We start from the raw sequence: 16,864 nt of genomic DNA, 5'->3' as shown, positions 1-16,864 counted from the left end.
CTTCCTTGTGGACTCCCTTCAAGTTCTGGAAGGCTGCAATTAGGTCACTCCAAACCCTTTTCTTCTCCAGGCTGAATCCCAGTTCTCTCAGCCTTTCCTCACAGCAGAGGTGCTCCATCCCTCTAATCATCCTGGTGGCCTCCTCTGGACTCACTCCAACAAGTCCATATCCTTCCTGTGCTGGGGACCCCAGAGCTGGATGCAGCACAGTCAAGTCCTTGTTATCCAGGGTAATGCCAAGTAGTCTGCTCACTACAGAACATGCTGAAGAGCACTTTGGAGGCCCACCTTGACATTTCTCCTGCCAGGAGACAGTGGATCTGCTTTAAGTTTGACAAGTTTTATTAACTTTGCTTCTGTGCCACACAAAATCAAATACACTGTTTAAAGACAAGAAGTTCAAGGCCTCAGAAATAATACTGCAGTACCTGAGCCTGTAAGCCAACAGAGACTATTACCCACCTCTGCAGCAGGCTGCCTGCAAGGTTGATTAAATCACTTGATATGTATTCCTTAAGTAACCTCAGGACAACACAGTTTAGTTTTACTGTCCTATGATTCTTAAAATTAAATCAGTTTTACCCTGTAAAACGGGGTAACAGGGTAACAGTTTTGTACACTGCCCCTGGCAGTATAAAAAAAAAATTAACAATAGAGGAAAACTATGAATTTGCCCCACAAATGAACTTCAGAAATTCTGTATGCAGTTTTGCCAGAAGTATTTGGAGGTAGATGCCACTTGAAGCAGAAGATGGAACTTACTCAGCCATGTCTATCATGACCTAGCAGTGTGGGCATTTCCAAAAAGCCTTTCTGGGAGCTGGCACAAGGGGCATAACCCCATTTATCCCTCCCTTCTTTTTTCCAGTGTATCTTGCACCACACTGCAGCAAGGGAAGAAGGAAATATCCATCTAGGGTCAAGATACCAAAAACTGTACTTTGTAAAGCAACTTCCGTAATCTAATGTTAGCTGCGGAGATCAGAAGAGGTGCTTACTCCTAAGTCAGCACAGAAGACTTTAGATTCTATGAATTGATGGCTGTCTGCTAGTGATACAGCTTGAATAACTCCTTGTACTTTGCCCTAATTCTACAAGTCTTTGTACAAATTTTTCTCATTATAATCTACAGTCTCTCTGTGCCAGTGCTGTCTTCTGCTGCCTCCAGGTATTTGTAAGGAGTTTAACAAAGACAAGTGCCAGATTCTGCACCTGGGATGGGGCAGCCCCAGAGGTATGGACAGATTGGGGAACAAGACACTGGAGAGCAGTGCCGGGGAAAGGGACCTGGGGATCCTGGTCTACAGAAAGTTGGATATGAGTCACGAGAGGGCCACCTGTGCCCTAGCATCAGGAGGGGATTCTCCCACCCTGCTCTGTGCTGGGGCGGCCTCATCTTGAGTTCTGGGGGCAGTTCTGGGTGCCCCAATGTCAGAAGGGTAAAAAGCTATTAGAGAACATCCAAAGGAAAGCTACGAAGATGGTGTAGGATCTTGAGAAGAAGCCCTGCAAGGAGTGGCTGAGGTAATTTGTCTTGTCCAGCCTGGCAGAGAGGTGACTGAGATGTGTTGTCATTTAGGAATGGTACTTCCCAGTTTATTGCTTCCACTGAAACCGTGACTACTCACTGCCCCTCCTTCCCACCCTACCCCACCACACCGTGGGCTAGAGAGGAGAACAGGCAGCACAAAAGGTAAAGATCATGGGTTGAGGTAAGAACAATTTACTGGAAACAGCAATGAGTTTAGAAAACAGACACTAACAGCAACAATATTTCTGTATTGAGGAAATCAGCAATCCACACAGAAACCCCCCAACAGGGGACAATACCTGCTCCCTCAGCAGCACTTACTCCATTGAAATTCTGTGATCCTTGTGGGCCCCTTCCAACTCAGGATATTCTATGATGATGTGATTTTTGAGCTGCCCTCTTGGTACAGTGCTTTTATCAAAGCTTGTTCTACCTACATTTTAAAGCCAGAGTACCACTAAAATCAAAATATGTATGTTTGTGACTATGAATATAGACTATATATATATGTATTAAGCTGTATTGAATTATCACTAAAACATCTCTTTGTGTTACAACCAGGAGTTCTTTGGGACTCACTGTCTAATCATGACTTTGACTTGGCCTTGATCTTTTTTTAGCTATGCATCTGCACCATTTATATTCTGCACAGACATTGCCATGCTAAAGGACCATGCAGAGGTCAGAGGGTTGGCTATTGGCTGTTGGCTGCACTTTCACCACCCAAAATCTATAACTGTGCACATGGAAATCCCCAGCTTATCTGTAGGCACTTGTTTGTCAAATTCTGGGATGGTAAAATTTTAACAAGATCTTGGGAAGTTCATAAAAAGGACAGAGTGTTAATTTTTGTTTGGTTATTTAGCTGTGGGAACCTGAGCAATGGAAAAAGAGGGATTGAAAAGCATCTACTGAAGTGTGAGTAGAACAATTGTGTTTCACCAATAATACTGACACCTGGCCAGTGAAAAAAATGTGAGTGGCATCTTGAGAGAAGGCTAAGGGTCATGCTGAGTTTGCAGAGAATCATGCTTAAACCTGAAACAGAAAAATGTGACCCGCATAGTGCTAAACATTCAGAATAATTCTCTTAGTAACAGCAGCAGCAGTTACTTTAGCTTTCCCCAGACTACTTGCATCACTTGTGACATAATGGGAAGGAACAGACTAATCAACTAGAGTATGTCTAATCAGCTAAGTACTACTTAGGTCATTGCTCCGCAGGTCCTGGGTTAAACGCTACACTCATCCTGGGCTTCTCTTGCTTGTGCAGAGGATTGCAAGCTAAACAGGAAAGCAAAATTTCCTTACCATATGGTATTCCTACCTCAGTGTGTGCTCTCTGCTATAGCTAATCCAGTTAGTTTGAGTCGCTGGAAAGCACTTCTGGGGATTTTAGAGGAGTATTGCCGTTGCATGGAAGCGTTCAAAAGACTTTTAGATGAGGCACTGAGGGGCATGGTTTAGTGGTGGGTTTGGCAGTGCTGGGGGAACAGTTGGACTCAGTGGTATTAGAGGTCTTTTGAAACCTAAACAATTCTGTGATTCTACCTGCACGAGTGACAAGAATTCAGAAGTTCCTCAAAACAAGCAATTTGAAAAGGATGATAGTCTCAGAAAGGAATCAATGCTATTTATATTGAATTCGTATTGCAGGTACAAGCAAGACAAGTGTTGTGACAATGGTACAGTACTCAACAAAATACAATCCAAGAGCCTTTATTTCATCAGAGAAAGCAAAATTGTTGAGATCCTTCTTGTTTTGTTGCCATAAGAAAGAAACATAATTGGGCAAAAATGACACATCTTCTAGATGGTGAGTTCTGTTTTGCCTGAGAAAATGAAATGCAGGATCAGGTAAGGGCTAGAGAAACACCTCTCTTCAGTTTTCAGCTTGGTCATATGGGAACTCTTATCCAGTGGAGTGCACAGGAGCCTGGGAATACCTGGAAATACAAGCCAAGTGCTATTGAAAGTTCAGCTGTTCTTGTTGGGTGTGAAGGACTTACCAGTACCTATGTGGTGGTGGAAACTTGGAGAATGCCAAACTGAGGAGTGAGGGAAATAGGAATTTAAGGCTGTAGTTGGAAAAGATAGGAAACAGTGGAAGAGAGGGACAAAGTCGGTATTGAATAAATGAAGACTTCTGCAGAAATAATACCCAAATGAAGCAATGAAGAGTAGAATAAATAACATCTGTCTGCAGCCTCCTAGAAACAAGGTACTACCACACCTGATTTACATTTCTTTCAGCTCTGCAAACACTAAGTGGAAAAAGATGTAGCGAAAAAGGCAGGATTCTGAGATCAAGACCACAACTTATGCTGGCTAGTGCCTGAGCCACTGAGATCTGTGGACTTCTTTCTTCACTCTGTTATATCATGATTTTGATGCCATATCAATTTTGATATCATGACTTTGTCATGATGATCATGACAATTTGGAATTTTCTAAGGATGGTCTAAACCAGTACTAAATCTTCAGGACAGAGACAGAGGCTTTTCCAATTTTTAATATTTTGTTTCTCTGCCTAAATAATTTTAAAGACCTTCCCTAAGTAACTACAAATTTTGTTTCTCATATCGCCCCCATTATTATTTGAGGATTAATTTTAGGGTTGTTCATCATGTGTCCTCTGAATATACCTGTTGAGAAATTCATTCATTCTCCAGAACTCGGGTCAGTGGGAATCTTCTGGCCCAGGGTCTGCAAGGGCACTGTCCTTCTTGCTGCCGGCATGGAGTGTGACCCACCAGCATGACCTGGGGAACTTCAGTGTGTCCCGTTATTTCCTGGCTACTCTGTCAGCCCCATGTATCTGCCAGCAGCTCAGAAATTGGCCTGAATCTGTGCCTGGTTGTGAATCAAAAGAACTCTAAAGACACCCGTGCAGCCCTCCTTTCTGCACTGCAAAGCCTGCCCAGCTGTAACTAAGAACCGTAGCTCACACTATGGATTATGCATAGTCTTTCCTACATGGTTCTTGAAGTGTTTAAAGAAATGTTAATGAATAAATGCTGTGCACTTATGCAAAGCAGGAAATACTACAGCACATTGCACAAATAAGTTAATCATGCCATAATGTAGTATGGGCCAAAAGCCACAGAATGGATTCATACCAAAAGTTGAGACTTTCACATTGGACTTGTTCTCAGTCTTGCACACTAAATCCCCAAAGTGTGATCTTGTGTTTGAACAGTAGATACACACTGCCTAAAAAACCTGTTACGTTGAAGACTGTACTATTTATTTTTTAAAATAAAGTGGCATACATATATATATATATATATATATATATATATATATATAAAATCTTTACAGACCATTAACCAAGGTATCATTTAAGTAGTGCAATACAGTTTACATATAAGGAATGAGCAGAGAACCTTTTCTAACAAGCCTTCAAAACAGGTCATTATGAATGTACCAGTGTTGTAATACGCACTATAAAAAAAAAAAAAAGTAACTTCGTGCTGTTAAGTCCCAAGCTCATTGATATTAGCTAAAGGATGTCACCAGACATTGAAGTTCCAAGGTGAAGGTAACATGGTGGTGTTCAGTCAAATGTTGGACTCAATGATCTCGGAGGTCTTTTCCAACCTTAATGATTCCATGAACACCACGTCCATAACTCAGTAGTATGAGGCAGATTTCATTTCAAACCCTGTATTGGGGTTAAGATTCTTGAAACAGTAATCAAGCTGTAAAGAAATCTCTGCCTTTTTTGCTTTTGAAGGATAATTGTCCAAACTCTTTTCCATCATCAGTATTGCTTATCTTAGTAACTCTGCAGGCTAGGTGTTCATTGCTTATCAAAAATAGATTTTATCCATGATGTATTTGAGGCTTTTTTTCCTTTTTTTTTAACATAGTGCAGAAAAGTGAATGTCTAAATGTTTATTATGCATCTTTATGGTCCAGGTTCTTAGTTCTATTGACTAAACTATGGGCATAAAAGAGGATACTGAGGGGAGACCCCATCACAGACTTCAATTTCCTCAAATCAAGGGGAGATGGAGGGGCAGCACCAATCTCTTGATTCTGGTGATTGGTGAGAGGACCTGAGGGAATGGCATGAAGATGCGTCAGGGAAGGCTTAGGCTGGATATTAGAAAGTTGTCTTTTCCCTGAAGTTGTGCCTCCCTGATTCCAATTGTCTACAATACAGTGTAATCAGCAATATGTCGTTGATATTGAATTTCTATTACTGCTGGCATGTACAAAAGAACTACAAAAGAAAATGCTCTGTTCTGATGAGACTTATAAAGGATTATGAATTTGAGAGCTAATAGTTGATATTACATAACTAGAATCACACTCCAAGCTGAAACAGTGGAAGAGTGCCATGTACAATATTTTCACTGTTAAAAAATTTTTTATGGTTTTACCCAATGATAATGTAGGGTAAGTTACTAATAAAAGTGTGGCATATTCAGTTAATCTATTGTCAGATTTAGGAGTTATAATAAACTATCCCAGACCATCAGTAGGGTAAAAATAAGGGAAATCTTAGAACAAGTGGGATTACCAGTTGTATGACACGGTTGTATGATATATGGTTCCAAAAGGTTGAAAATGTCCTGCAGACTTCTCAGTAGCTCTAGATTATTTTCAGTTGGGCATGTATCTCTACTTACCTGTGTTAGAGGATTCCAAATACATGCTTTCAATGTTTCTCCCTGAAATCTAGAATAAAACAATGAGTCCTCTGCACAACATACAGTCTCATAGAAACCTGCTGCTTTAACTTTTTGTGTCTATTTCTTGGTTTAAGGAGGCTTAAGTGAGATTATGGTGATATTTGTGAATGGTGGTGTGAAGAGGAATAGCAAAGCCTTCTAATATGTGGGTATACAGAACTTAAAAGGGGTTCATCAGCAAGAAATTAGAAAATATTTCCTAATTTTCACTTTTTTGTAATCATTAATAGCAAATTATGGCTTGTAAAAATTTTGTAAAAGGAAAAATATTTGAAACAGTTTTCTTATACTTATTTTTTTGCGTTTTTAAAATTCAAAACCAGTCTGTCATGTCTGTTTGCTACAGTTTTTGTAACTTTTGAAAGTAAAGCTTTAAAATTCAAATACCATCAACTGCTAAACTGTGGTAATACAAACTGTCAGTTCTCTGTGCAAACAGCACTCTATTGTGAGCTTTATTAATAGCTGGCTTAGCTCATTTTAAACCACTTTGATTTTATTTATGGCTGTAAAACTAAGAACTAGGTGAATGGGATGGGGGAAATTTCTCTTTTAGCTAGTTCAATAGTAATTTTCTAATTCTGCATTGTGTTTGAAGATTTGAAATTCTCAAGTAACAGACAATTTGATCATCCAAATTGTAACCTGGAACATACAACTTTTCCCCAAAAATTTATGTGCACACATTTTTTTTCGAATCAGGGTTTAGATGCCTCAAGCAGGAACTGCAGCAGCCTGTGTCTAGTTCATGGTGCTAAAACAATTAGCTGGTACTGCCAATGGAGCTTATAAAAAAATTATTACATGTTTCGTTTGGAGATTTAATTTTGCTTTTAGATTATTATGGATGATAATATGAAGAAAATCATAAAATCAAAAAAAGAATGTCACTAAGGGCTAGTATGAATTTGGAAAGGGGGAATCAAGGTTCTTTTTTAGACAAAAATTGCTGTAGTAAAAGCAATTTCTTAAAGCGATTAAGGAGTTTTACATTATTATGCCATATTAGCGAACAGTCAGTAGCAACATAGTCAATAGGCTTCAAATGCATGAGAGGAACATGGACCTGTTGGAGCAAGTCCAGAGGAGGCTGCCAAGATGATCAGAGGGATGGAGCACCTTTGCTGTGAGGAAAGGCTGAGACAATTGGGAGTGTTCAGCTTGAAAAAACAGAAGGTTCCAGGGTGACCTAATTGCAGCCTTCCAATACCTGAAGGGAACCTACAGGAAAGATGGAGAGAGACTATTTACAAGGGCCTGGAGTGACAGGACAGGGGGAAATGGCTTCCCACTGACAGAGAGGAGATTTAGATTGGATATTGGGAAGAAATTCCTCCCTGTGAGGGTGGTGAGGCCCTGGCACAGGTTGCCCAGAGCAGTGGTGGCTGCCCCATCCCTGGAAGTGTTCAAGGCCAATTTGGATGGGGCTTGGAACAACCTGGTCTAGTGGAAGGTGTCCCTGCCCATGGCCTGGTTTGGGACCAGAGGATCTTTAAGGTCACTTCCAACCCTGGCCATTCTGTGATACTGTGAATTTCTAGAATGTGCCCTCTGAGGGGCAGCATTGAAGAGCAGATTTCTGTAAACAGCTACTTCTAGTTATACTATGGATTAGGTGTAAAGAAGGGGTTAAAAAACTAGAGCTTATTCTCTGTTGTCTGGAATTACTAGTTTTCAAAGGTAACTCATACATTTGAGAGTATTAATGCCAATCTGTCAAAAACCCTGTAGCAAACATGTTTCAGTTTAAGTGATAAAACCATCAGAATTCTTTCCTGTGGACTACTTGAAATCAAACAAAAAAGGTGGGCATTTTGTTAATTTTGAGTTTTCTTTGCTTAGGTTTTGGTGGAAAACTGATGGCGGAGCCAATTAGCATTTCTTTATTGTGAGATATATCAATATCATGTCATTTGAAGATGCAATGTCATCTTGACTGATTAATTAAGTGTTGAGTCTTTCATGTCAGTATTGCACTTAGACAGTATTGTGTGGGTGTGGTGACCCACTTTTAAGGGGAAGGAAATGCCTGATATTCATAAATGTTCATTGGTCAAAAGGAATGACAAAAATCTGAGGATCTGCAAACAGTTAGAAAGTTTTATTAGTGAGTTACACACTTGGCATGGAGATTGGTGTTAGTCCCTGACCTAGTATATAAGCACACAGAAGTGGGGTTTGGCTAAAATTAGGGTGAAAGAGGGGAATTAAAGAGGGAGGGAGGGAGGCAGGAAAGCAGGAAGGCAGGGAAGGCAGGAAGGAAGGAAAGAAGGAAGAAGAAGAGAGAAAAAGAGATCACCAGTCCTGATGCTGGCGTTGATCCAGCAGAGGGGATGCTGATCCTGGTTTCAGTGGTGATCCAGCTAATAAGTGGTGATCCAGCTGTGCTGATCTGGCCCATGAGATGTCCAGGGTCCTGGGGCACCACCCAGGCTTGAGGGGGTATCTTTCTAAGAACACGTTTCTCCACCCTGAAGACAGGTTTCTCACTTTCTGTGTAAGTTGGTTATCATGCACAGTCTGTTCTTTCAGGCCTTTCTGGAAATGGGTTGGAGGGCTTCAGGGGTCTTTTGTGGTCCTTATTCCACCCCACAGTCCATGCCCATTCTTGCCCCTATGCCATACTCTATGTGGTTCTTTCTCATGGAAAAGTGCTGCTGCATCTCCACCTTGGCCCTCTTCTCCAGCCACATCTTGTTCTTTCTCATGGCGTGTTAATACCAACAGTCCTTGTTTATTACCAACAGTCCTTGGTTGTTTCAACAGCTATCCAATATCTATGTTTGAGACATACACATTAGCTCCCTTATCTTCTGGGAGTAGAGAGCTCAAGGGGTCTCACTTTGGACTGGGGTTTATATAGTGTCTTGGTTTGAAAGACAGGTGCCTGCCAAGGAAGGCGGGAGCCTCCCTTGGAACGGAAAATATGACACCCCCCCCAAATTATTATACCTTTGAAGTTATGGGGATTTCAGACAAAGACATGGGAAAAGGAATAACAGTTCTTTACTAGAATATATGTATAACAAGGCAAACAAACAGCACCACCGGCAGCAACAACAAACAGAACCAGGAACCCAGTGCCAGCCTCTCTCGGCTGTCGGGCCCTTTCCCCTTGGGTGCAGTTCCGCTCACAGCCGGCAGGGGGCGATGGTTCCTCCGCGCCTGCAGGGGGCGCTGTGGCGCGAGCTCGGCCGCCTCTCTCCACATGGTTAAGGGCGCCTCAGCCTGGAGCAGAGAGAGAGAAGGAAAGCAAACTAATGGAGGGCAGCTGATTCCGGTGCCCCTCCGGACGGTGAAATGGGCTGTAGCAGTAACCTCAGAGCAGCAGGCTGGAGCAGCACAGGCGAGCGCACCTGGGATGGCAAAACAAAGTGTAGCAAAAACTCTGGAGCTGTGCCAGGAACCACAGGGTGTGTGGGTGGGCAGGAGCTGTCAGGTTAAAGTGTAGCAAAAAGCCCGAAGCAGCAACAGGAAACATCGGGGCTGGGTGATGGCAGATGGGCTGCTGCAGGCAGCTGCCACAAGCAGTGGGAGATGCTCCCTCTGGAGTGGGGAGGGGGTCAGGGTCCCAGGTTTTCCGCTGGGGCACCCAAGCAGATGGTGAGGGTCCTTCCCAGTGAGGTCGGATGTTGAAAAGGTCCCAGTACAATGGCCGCTCTTACCAGCAAAGGCTCACCCACAATAGGAGAAGCAGTAAAGGGCTGAACTCTGTGGTGGCAACAAATTCTTCCCCGCAGTGGCGCCAACCTGACCGTTCCCCTCCGGTCCCGAGAGTGAGAGAGAGTGAGGAGCTGACCCCAGTCCCTCACCCCCCAGCCAAAATCTTGTGGTATGTCTGCATGTCTCAAGAGGAAGCTCCCCAGCCAAGAGATGGCAGCAAACTGCACCCTTCCCCCTCCTCCTTTTCCCAGCCGCATCTTTTGTCTCCCAAGTATCATTGTTACCATCTCTTAGGCAACAAATGGGAGAAAATTCCCTGAGAGAAAGAAAAAAAAAAAAAAAGGAAAAATCCTAACCTCCAACATAGAGTCAATAGAGAGTGGGCTTCAGTATGCATTAGCCCCTTAAAATTGCGAGCTCCAAAGAACTCACTTTGAACCACTGTTTATATAGAGTTCAAAGAGAGTGGGACCTTAGTCATAGCAGTTTTTCATCCTGGCTGCAATTCAGGTCAATACGTTTTTTGAAGGTTCAGTAACAAAAGTATTATTCCATTTGGGCTGTTATTCAGGCAAGAAAAATAAATTTCCAATGCTGTGTGTTAAAAAAATAGGTGCTCACTAGGCACCACTGTTTCCTGGGAGTAATGTTTCTGATAAGCTCAAGAGGGGCTTAGCCCAGGTACAGTTCATCAAGGTTGATATCTAATGAGCATTAGATCATAGTCGAGCCTGGGGAGGAGGATGCACCAGCACAATCCATCCCATGACTAAAGTCAGCTTCTCTGGGCCTCTGCAGGGGGTCACTTAATACTGGAATATTCTGGAGTCTTAATATGACTGACTGGCTTAGTCCTGTACATTAGATCACAAGAATACCTGCTTCTTCTTTATTAAATTCCTGTTACAAGAGGAAAAGTGTGGTATTACTAATGACACAATGGTATTGCTTAGCCCTTCACTTGCCATCAGCTTCAGGGTGATCATTTATGAAAAGCAAAGTTCAAGGGCTATTTTAACCCCCTCTGAAAAAGCAGCACTTTACTGTCCTTACCCAACTTTTTCTTGTTAGTGTCCTAGAAGAAAATTGGCAGAGTCTTTTTTTTTTCCGGACAGGAGCTGTGCCTAGGTACGATAGTCTTTGAAATTGTCTAATTTATCTTGGCAGACTAAATATGATTTCTTGTCTAATGTAGTTCATTCTATGGAACAAGATACATTCACATACCCATATCCTGTCATTGTATGATAGTCACATGCCCGATACATCTATCATACTGCTCTTTCTGGTTATAATATTGTAACTTTTCAGGGAGAGAAGATCATAGTCATAGAACGGCCAGGGTTTGGAAGGGACCTTAAAGCTCATCTCATTCCGACACCCTTGACACCTTCTACTAGACCAGGTTGTTCCAAGCCCCATCCAAATTGGCCTTGAACACTTCCAGGGATGGGGCAGCCACCACTGCTCTGGGCAACCTGTGCCAGGGCCTCACCACCCTCACAGGGAGGAATTTCTTCCCAATATCCAATCTAAATCTCCTCTCTGTCAGTGGGAAGCCATTTCCCCCTGTCCTGTCACTCTAGGCCCTTGTAAATAGTCTCTCTCTATCTTTCCTGTAGGTTCCCTTCAGGTATTGGAAGGCTGCAATTAGGTCACCCTGGAACCTTCTGTTTTTTCAAGCTGAACACTCCCAATTGTCTCAGCCTTTCCTCACAGCAAAGGTGCTCCATCCCTCTGATCATCTTGGCAGCCTCCTCTGGACTCGCTCTGGCAGCTCCATGTCCTTCTGATGCTGGGTGCCCCAGAGCTCGACACTCCATTCCAGGCGGAGTTTCATGACAGCAGAGCAGGTGGGGAGAATCACTTCCCTCAACCTGTTGGTAATATCTCTTTTGATGTAATCCAGGATACAGTTGGCTTTCTGGACTGAAAGTGCAGATAAATATCTAGAGAAGGTGTGAGGACTTCCTGGACTATTATGAGCTGCATTTGCTAATGAGTTCTTTTTGCTAATAAATATTATAGGTTTTGTTGTTTCCAAACTTCTCTGTCTGCAGTTGGCAGTATTACCAAAGACGGTTTCAGTGCTGAATCAGTAGTGAGGTTTCGAGTATTGCCAGAATACCAGCTGCTGTTTGGGATTTTGCCACATTCTTCTGCATACTGATTACTTCCTTAGAGCAGCAAAGCTTCATGAAAGAGTGTGTTGCCTTGAAAGTCTTGTGCATGTACCCATGACAGCATGATGACCTCAACTATCATCAAGTGAGGCTGTAATATCTTGTAGTGTCCTATTCAGGTGAGCTCTTAAATAAGGTAAGCTAAGCATTTCCTTCAGGAACAGCAAGTCCAGTTGCAATGGAGTGATTACTCCATTTTACATGGATGTGAGAGATCTTTCTCTTCTAGGACCAAGCTGAATGTAATTTAGCTGCACAATTGGTAAGCAAAATTGATGCGTTTTTGTTTAAATGCTGGTGTTTCGAGTCAGCCAGTGCTAGCCAATGCTGGCTCTGAGCATTCAGCTGCTGACCTCCCAGTGAATTGCTGCATACTGTCTACCTGTATCTTCAGCGTTTCCTGCTGAGATGAGCCACCATCATTTTTCCCAAAATTAGTTTCTAAAGGTTATTTTCATCTCTATGTTCATGTGAGTGAAGTGTGTACATTTGCACCTGTTGATTTCTGAAAGTAGTGAAGTTTTTCCAGTAATATTTCTAACTACAGTTTTCATCTTGTTTTCCATGCAGAGTTACGCAACGGTCTTCAGTAGCATCATATCTCAAAGGCTTCAGTTTTCTTCCTTTCAGCAGAATTAGCTTTTCACAATTTCTGCCTGGAGTTTGCTGTGGAAGTGATGGAATTTTTCACCAGTCGGGTTTTCAAATAATTCACAATGTAGTTATTTGCAGATAATCTTAAGGCAGGTGTAAAAATTGCTGGGTCAGCTCCTGTAAATCTGCATTACCTTGATTAAGCCAATCTCTAATTTCTCTGCAGTAATCTCCTTTATTAGACCTGTGTGATCCTATGTAAGTGAATTCAGCTATTGCATACCAATTTGCCATTAATTATAGCTTATGTCCTCTTTTATAAGTCAGTGCACAATGTATTTTTCCTGCTGGTGTTAATGCTTTAATTTAATCTGATGGGGTTCAGCCATTTATGAGAGTAGAGCTTTGGGGAAAGTACATTATTTTACCTGTGTTAAAATACTACCTAGGCAAGGAGACCAGAGGTAATACCTAAGAACACTAATGCTCTGTCAGTTGCTCCAGTTGTCAGGATATGGGATGTTGGATTGTGAGTGATTTTGCTCTGTGTGCAATTTCAGGCAATACTTTTTTTTTTTTTTTTTCATTTCTTCTTGGAACATCTTCCATATGCTAGAATATTTAAAGTGTATTTTTAAATAGTGACCGGTAATCTGTGAAACACCATTTTAGCATGAATGAGGTCATATGCTACTAAAATACTACTTTTAGTAGGACACTGAGAGGAATTGAAAGTAGCACGCTAAAAAAGTGAAGGCAACAGGTGTTTTATTAGATTGCAGATATTGGCTTTTTTTAACATCTTTAGAATAACTGATACTTCATCCTAAAACTTTTTGCAAATTTGCATGTTTCCACTACTGAATATCAGTAAGGCCCCATGTTCCTAATTTAGAGTATATTCCTTTAAGGTGTTTTTGACTAATAAAACATGATATCCTCTTCTAGCACATCACCAGTTTCATAATGTGATGCAGGACTGAAAGAATTTTGCTTGGATACCAGGCACCTGATGACTAAGAGTATACTGAAAAAGGAACAGGGCAGGCTGTGCTCCTACACAAAAAACCCCTGGAATTATCAGCATTCTGTAATTTTCACGGAGATGACTGTAAGGTGTATGTGCAGCCTGTCAGGGAGAAGTATTTTTTGTGTTGGAAGAAATTGGAGAGTAACTTGTTTTGGTGCAATTATTTTAATCACCTCTTTAGTAAGTAAGAAATGTGGGATTTATCTCTACCCAAATGCCTTGGACTATTAATTTGAGCAAGTCAAGGAAGTGAAGCATCCTAGACTTCAATTTCCCTATTGTTTAAAATTGAGTTCTTCCCTATTTACTCTTATTAAAATAATTCAAAGGACTTCTTAAAATATGCTGTGTGAGTCCATGCTGTTGAGAGTTTTAGCACAATCACCCCAAGAATAGGCAGATGATAAAACAATTACAGTCAAATCATTCATCCTGATGCTTCAACTTTGATCTTCTGTATGCAGAATGCTATAATAGTCTCACATTTTAAAAATATGCCACCTCCCATAAAGTAGTAGTTTCAGGTGACTAATCATTGTGTAAAGCACAGAGCTGATACTTAAATGCAAATCGGGGGCTTTTTGGTTTGTGCAGTTTTGGATCTTAGCCCACAATTCACAGTTTTCAGAGGCAGCATGCTTCACAGAAGCATGTAACTGTGTCCTGTTCTGGGCTCCTCAGGACAAGAAAGACATGGAGATACTGGAGAGGGTGCAGCAGAGGCCACAAAGGTGATGAGGGTTCTGGAGCATCTCTTATGAGGAGAGACTGTGGGAGCTGGGCTTGTTTAATCTGGAGAAGACTGAGATGGGATCTCAATAATCCATCCAAATATTTCCAAGGAGGGTGCCAAGAGGATGGTTCCAGACTCTTGTCAGTGGTGCCCAGTGACAGGACAAGGAGCATTGGCTATAAACTGAAACCCAAGAAGTTTCACCCCAACATGAGGAAGAACTTCTTTCCATGGAGGGGGGCGGAGCACTGGAACAGGCAGCCCAGGGGGCTTGTGAAGTCTCCCTCTCTGAAGACAGTCCAAACCCACCTGGACACTTTCCTGTGTCACCTGCTCCAGGTGACCCTGCCTTGGCAGGAGCAGTTGGACAGGGTGATCTCCAGAGGTCCCTTTCAGCCCTAAAAACTCTGCAATTCCATGAGTCAGTGAATAATACAGATGTAACTAGAAACAGTGAAATTTAAAAAAACATGGATACAGTGGCTACAAGACATGAAATGATGATGTACTTAATTTGCAAATGCACATGCTATTTAAACTGAGTGCAACTGAAGTGTCAGGCTGGAAATGTGGAGTGCCAGAGCCATCTGGAAAAAAACACCCTGTGCTATTCAGTCATCATTTCTGTCCAAGACCCGTGCTGTCATGGCTACTGGAAATTCTGCCTGTCTTAAGATTTTATGTAGAGAACCTTTCTTAGGCTTTACTGTAATGGCATGTAACAAAGGCACTCATCCCATCTGAATACCACCTGTCCATACAAAGAAGTATCTTATGATTTGGGGAAAACCCTGGCTCCATGAAAACTGATGCAGAATATTTTTTGTGACTCCATTGGAGCCGGGATTTTCTGTGTCTTCCAACAAATACTTTCACAGTAATTCGATGTGGAGCTGGAGATCAATACCAGCTGCTGGTAATATTGAGCTGTAGAATGTTATTTGCAGTAATGGTTATGATCAGAGGCAAATCTATCTTCTGCCCCTTCCAAAGGAGAGATTTAGGGAGGAACCCTCAATCTTTTCAGAAACACATAGAGAAAAGAGAAAATGGTCAGTGTAGTCATAGGTGCAGTCCAGCTTTCCACTAGCTGTTTGGGTCAGAACTCTGAAATCCCACTGCAGTTAAAGACTGTCTCAAGAGATACCTCACTAATGGTGTAGCTGTCTGATGCCTTCCCGGGTCATTGCTGAGGTAAAGGTAGTGTGGGTAGGATATTTTTGCAGTTTAGTAATTTTGAAGTATAAAAAAGGTCTTTTGAGGCCACAAGGGCAACTGCTAGTTTCCAGAGTTTTGCCCTGGTGAGATCACTCCTGGACTAGGGCCAGAAGGTGAGAGAGTGAGGAAGGATGAAAATTTGACTTCAGACCTTCATGTCTTAATTTGTCCTGCAACCTCTCTATAGCTCAGCTGAGCCAAGGGAATCTAGGAATGTGTCTGTAGAGATCTGGGTTAGATAAACTCTTTCCATCTGGAATTTAGAGATGAAATATACCTTCACACACATTTTGAAGGAGACCTCCTTTTCAAGCACTAAACAATAAAGATATTCTGTGAAATCATTCTGTAATTGTTCTCCAGTTTTCTCCATTTGTTCTAATGACAGTGGTAGCACTCAATCAAAGAAGTCATGTAAGCAGTACATGTGCATGACAGGGATTAAACTTTTCTTGTCTGGCAACAGAAAATAAAACTTTAGGCTGAAGAAATTAATCTCTTGTAATACTTCAAGATTTATCTATTAAATTGTTTGCCAGTGGTTTGAAAAAAAAAAGCTATCTGAAATCACACTAGGAAATCCTCCGACTTCAGTCAAATCTCTGATTGAGTCAGCTTCATTTATCACCACCATCACCAGCTGATCCATAAATACATCTGCTTTTACAGCCTACACTGAGATTTGCCTGTTATCTCCTCAGAAGAGCAAGGCTAGTGGCTTCTCTTAAACAAGCGTGGCTTAGCCAAAGCCAACATGAACCTAACTAAGCCTAAGAGGCCAAGCCCATTGGTTGTTGTTAGCTTTGATAGCCACTGCTATCATTTGAGAGTGTGCTTGTAGCCAGTCCAAGTTGGCAGTGTCAGCCCAAGCTGATTGGAGCTGCAGACATTTTTGCTGACTGGAGTCATGCTATCTTTGCCAGTTTGCTGGAATAGACACAGACACTGATTGGGTCATGCTGAAAACATTCCTGTCCTATGAAGCAAGTCTGTTTGTATTTCAGGTTTGCCAGGACTAATGAATTAAAAATCTTGGGCTCACCAGAGTTTGCTGCTTAATAATGCCTGTGACAGAAGGATTTTTTCCTCCCTGAAGTGTGACAGCATCATAATCCCTCATCCCTGGCAAGGAGAGGAAGGAAAAGCAGAGTTGTGGAGAAAAGTGGAAAAGGGTTATCTTTTGGGTCAGCAAAGCCTATGGGAAGTGCAGGT

Source organism: Coloeus monedula (assembly GCF_965178545.1).
Source record: "Coloeus monedula genome assembly, chromosome: 3".
Classification (NCBI taxonomy): Eukaryota; Metazoa; Chordata; class Aves; order Passeriformes; family Corvidae; genus Coloeus; species Coloeus monedula.
Note: the sequence above shows the minus strand (reverse complement) of the source record.